Source organism: Chiloscyllium plagiosum, chromosome 22 (assembly GCF_004010195.1).
Source record: "Chiloscyllium plagiosum isolate BGI_BamShark_2017 chromosome 22, ASM401019v2, whole genome shotgun sequence".
In the NCBI taxonomy this organism is placed as follows: Eukaryota; Metazoa; Chordata; class Chondrichthyes; order Orectolobiformes; family Hemiscylliidae; genus Chiloscyllium; species Chiloscyllium plagiosum.
This window is the reverse complement of record NC_057731.1, coordinates 39,949,069-39,954,449: the sequence shown is the minus strand read 5'-3', so window position 1 is coordinate 39,954,449 and position 5,381 is coordinate 39,949,069. Positions and strand designations below refer to the sequence as shown.

The 5,381-nt window shown below is 38.5% G+C and overlaps 1 pseudogene; it reads right to left on the bottom strand.

The window, feature by feature from the left end:
- Positions 1-307: 307 nt before the first annotated feature.
- Positions 308-5,152, bottom strand: LOC122561402 (annotated as a pseudogene).
- Between the last annotated feature and the right edge of the window lie 229 nt (positions 5,153-5,381).

Below are 5,381 nucleotides of genomic sequence, written 5' to 3'. Positions count from 1 at the left end.
AATCTCCTCACAACCTGAATTGATGTTTTAACTTTTTTGACTGCATGAATTAAATAAATGTCATGGAATGGTATTAGCAGCACATTAAAATCCACAAGTTCTCTAAAAGTGTAATAAAATGAGGTACTGCAAATACAATAATCTCACTAAGCGAGTGACAAAGCATTAATGAAATGCTACAGTATGCTTCAATCCTAATCATTAAGGAATTGGGTTTATTTTCCAGGTGTCTCACTTTGGATTTCTAGCAAGTAAACCCTGTTCGAAAGTGCACTTAAGATTTCCATTCTCTCAAAATATGCTCAGTCTAGATTCTGGGAGGTTGCACAGCCCTAGCTAGGGAATATCAATCCATAACAATAACTAGATCAAATGTCCTGCCCTGCACTTCCACAGTTTCCCAATACATGGTCCTGTCATTTGATAGTTCTGAGGCACCTTAGTCACTTCCTGTTCCCTCCATCCATTTATTCTTTCTTTATTCCTCATTTCCAGCTTTTATTTTCATGATTGCAATAACTGAAGAAACCTGAGTGGAAAGGATTATTTATTGTTTAACACCAAAAGTGAGCCACAGCTCACAACATACGTAGGTTAGTCCCAGCCCAGGAGATCCTTAGGTCTGCTTTATAAAGGGATCAGTCCAGTTGGGCAGGTCATTGCCTGTTGCCAAGGGAGCTCATACTCAATGAGATCCACAGGGAGATTAATTAGTGATTCCCCATGGGCCTTGTATGGGTTATCACAATGATAATTCACAATTAATACCCTTGCTACCATCTTATTAATTTTATCTCATCAAAAGCTTCTATAGTTTTTGTAGTCTGTGTTGGATTCCCTAAATCTTTTTGTTCACTGAAAGAAGGCTTAAAATCCTTCTAGGCCTTTCTTCAAAGTAAAGTTAATTTTTTCAAATTAAATATCATTCCACTGGCCTTTTATTGCATTGTACCCATTATTCCACAATGAGCTGTCCAACACATATTATTGTTCATAAAGTTACAGCATTATATTAAGATTAAAGCAGAAAAATGGACAAATTTTCCTAATGGACTATGCTCCCTTATTTTCTCCCTTTAGAATTTGCCATTTCTCTTCATCTAACTCACCCTAGTCCATCCATTCCACTCTCCCCATGTGTTTGTATAACATAATGCAACTCAAATGTACCCATTTTATTTGTCTCAATTAATCCACGGAGCAGCGTTTCCTCATTTTGACGGCTGTCTCCTTCTGCATTTCCTTTTGGGTTTATTAGTAACTATCTTATGACTGCCAGTTTTAGTGTAGTATAAAGTACATAACATGATTAAAATGTGGACAGTTGATAACTTAATTGAAACTATGTCAAAAAAGCAATAAATCAGGGTCAGAGTTCCTTGGCATTAGGTGCCTTGCGTTTGCCCATATATCAGGGCATTTAATGCTTCAGACACTTGACAGGCTATGGGAGTTCGCACTTAATAACTATAAACACCACTAAATGTGGGAATGGCTTCACTCCTCGAGCTCCACATGTCCACTCAGACCTTGTTGAAAGATATGTGCTGCTTCCAGTCAGCAGCACTGGATTCAGAAACAAATGCATGAAATTAATGGCACTGATCATTCACAGAATGGAGCCTGGATCTACTTCCTGCAGGAAGACATGCTTATTGAATGGTGTTTTTCTAATGTTGATTCCTATCAGAGAACAAAAGTAAAATAACTTTGTAAATGTAATTCAATTATCACAAAGAGGGAAACCAATAAAAACATATATATATACGTATAAAATAACTTTACTAATAATATCTTTGGAATCTATTGAATCTACCCTTCTGGATTTACTATTAGTGTTGGCAAAAATACACTATCAGCCTGAGGGAATTTTGTCATCTTTAATTAAGAATAAATTTAATTACGAAAGAGTAGGGGGTAAAGCCTATGTGCATTATAAAGAAGCCATTCTAATTTATTTTCCCTAATTCATACTGTATGCTTGCTTAGTCCCCAATAGACCCAGACTCTCCTTAATAATAAAAACCTGTAGATGCAAGCATATAAAAGATTTATGTAGTTTCATCATAACAGCCTTGTGATGTGTAGCAACGCTTCAGTATTGATGGAGTGAATACACACCATATCTGGTCATTTTCAACTGGAAACTAATAATCACACACATAATGATATCATGCAAGCAATCACCTAGGTTAAACCTTAGTTCATCAAATAAATCAGTCGGAATTTTTTTCCTGCAGTTTCTAGAGCTTCCCAGATGCATTGCACATCTGCTCAGGGAAGGGAGGAAAGAAGTAGAATTCCTTTGATCTTTTTTTCTCCCCTTAAAATCTGTGTCCATGACCCTGGGAAGACAGCCTTAAAGGTTTACAAAGGAAATAAAAGAAACTAGGATGCAGGTCTCCACAAGAACTTTCCTATTCAAATACTTAACTCTAGGCAAATTTAACCCTGCTCACCTCAGGGAAAACAGATGGGTGAACAGTTAAAGTCACTCACCCACCAACGTTTCAAATCTTCTGAATGTTGTATGAGGTAATTGTTCTGAAAGTGTTAACGTTGGAGACTGCGTTAAATTCCATTCAAGCTGATGGTGTCATACAATCTTGGATGGAGAATAGAGAAGAGTAGCTGGAGATCCCTATAGAGATAAATGTGTCACCATTGTATCCTGATAAACTTATTATGTCTAACTAGACAATGTAAGTTATATTGATGACTGTCACGTAATAAATTACATTTTGTTAAGACAAGTGCCTCTTCTCATTAAGACTCACTAGTGGTTCATCCTCTACTACTATTAACCAAACTGGTCCTTTGACATTGTTGCTGGTTTAGGAAAGCAAAGAGACTCAGGGAGCTTTAGATGAGGTCTGATAAATGAAAGATCTTGAGCCTCAGACTGCCAAGGTCAGCGGGTATAGGTGCCTACCTTGACCCTCACTCACTTGATTCTCACTGCCAGCTAAACTGGAGTGTTAAATCCAAACTGAAAAAAAATACTGCAGATGCTGGAACTCAGAAATAAAGACAAAAGTTCTGATGATGCTGAGTAGATCTGGCAGCATCTGTGGAGTGAAAAACAGAGTTAATGTTTCAGGTTGATGACCTTTCACTGATGAAGAGTCAATAACCCTAAAACAACAACTCTTCCTCTCCACACATGCTGCTAGACCTGCTGAGCATTTGAGGATTCTTTGTTTTCCATTTTTCAGTCAAATCAGATGACCATAGTACAACCGACAGGGAAACCATTCAGTCCAACGTCCTTTTGTCAGTTCTTACCAAGAATTTATAATAACAGCTTACAGTTAGAATCAAAAACAACATTTCAAAATTTAAAGATGAAATTCTAAATTTAAATTGGGAACAGATTGCCAATACTGAGGACACAAAGTCATTTATAAATTTGGAGAATAGGCGTATCATTGCCAAATGAATTTCAACGGAACATAAGTGTAGGTATTACACTTTTAGGAAGAAAAATACAGAGGTCACATATCACTTAGAGAATTAGAATCTAAATGGGGTAGAGAAACAAACGAACCTGGAAGTACAAATATACAGATCACTAGAAGTGCTGACACAGGTTAATAAGATCATAAGAGAAAGCAAAGTAGTTCTAGGTTTTATTTTTAGATGGGTAGAATTCAAAAATGGAGAAGTTATGTTAATCTTAAACCTTAGTAAGGCCACATTTGGAATACTGTGTACATTTTTCGATACCATGTTACAAAATGGATCTGGAGACACTGGAGACGATCTCTAAAATCACAAGAACATTTATACAAAGACAACCTCAAATTTCTGGCACTTTGTTTATCAGGAAAGGATGACAGATCTCTGTATCCTGAATCATGGGGTCACTCTGGTCAAAGCTTTTCTGGACATAGACAATGTCATTGTCTTCTGCTAGGATTCACTTTCAGAAGCTGGATTATGTTGTACCGCCTGTTCCTCATGGAGAATGTTATGCAGAAAAACACATTTGACCACAGGTCCATCCAGCAGTGATCAGCACATAACATCCTCAAGTTGCTGTGGAAACGGAAAGGGTAGATCCTGTCAGGTCATTCCCTATCAAGGTATTTTGGCAGAATGCATCATCACCAGAACTTACAAATAAACATCAAGATCCAGTTTATCTGGTGTTGAGAAAGACCCTCCCTATCAGATCTTTCCTACACACTCGAGGTCTCAATCCTTCCACTCATTGCACTCGAGATGGCTGTGGTGGGGAAGAGACTGTTGTCTACCTCCTCACAGAATGTGCCTTTGCAAAGAAGGTCTGGAGACAGATGCAATTTTTTTTGTCATAGTTCATCCCGAACAGTTCTGTGACATATAGCTGTTCTCTCTATTAAAGACAGACAACTGGTGCTGGTTTAATCCAAGAGTCACCACACCTCAGGTGAGGGGAAAAGTTGAGAAGCAGAGTCCTTTATGGTAACCTCAGCTGGTGTGTGAATTGAACCCACATTGTACTCTGCATTGCAAACCAGCTATTCAGTCAACTGAGTTAACTGGTCTCCAACTATTTAGAATACATTAGTCATTGAATAATTTATTGAAAGTTAACTTAATTAACAACTGAAAATCACAGCCCAGCAATGTACCCGCATTTTCTGCACTGAATTACTGGGGTGCAAGGCTCTGTTTATAACATTTATTTCTGTGGTATTTAGAACCAGGGCTGTGATCTCCTTCTGCATACAGTCTTCAGTACAGAATACATAGTCATAACACCAGACAAGACAATGATTACACACAGATCCTTCCTGACATCTGCATCACACTTCATGATGGAGTAGTAAGTGGACACATTGATACCATAGTTTTTCCTACCCAAGAAAGATGGTTGGAAGAGATCTTCAGGACATCTAAATCATTCATTACCGATTGTAATCACCTGCCCATCAGGCAGTTCATAGCTCTTCTCCAGGGAGGAGGAAGAAGCAGCAGTGGACATCCACTATTCAAAATCCAGTGCAACAATGCAGAGCTTCTCCTTGATGTCAAGGACAATTTCTCTCTCAGCACGGTGGTGAAAGACTCTTTCTGTCAGGGTATTCATGATATAGTCTGTCAGATCATGGCCAGCCAAATCCAGGTGCCAAATAGCATGGGGCAGGACATGACATTCATTGTGAGCCCATTTCCATCAAACCAACGCAGTGTGGATAACAATTGGCACCCAGCTACATCACAGGCAATGAAGATCTGGCTGTTCCAGCTACCACTGTAGCTCTTATATTAGAGGGAAAGCAAGTGGAGTGACCAGATCAGGTGAATAGTCTTTTCCCCAGGTTAGCAGAGTCCAAAACTAGAGGGCATAGGTTTAAGGAGAGAGGGGAAAGATTTAAAAGGGACTTCACGCAAAG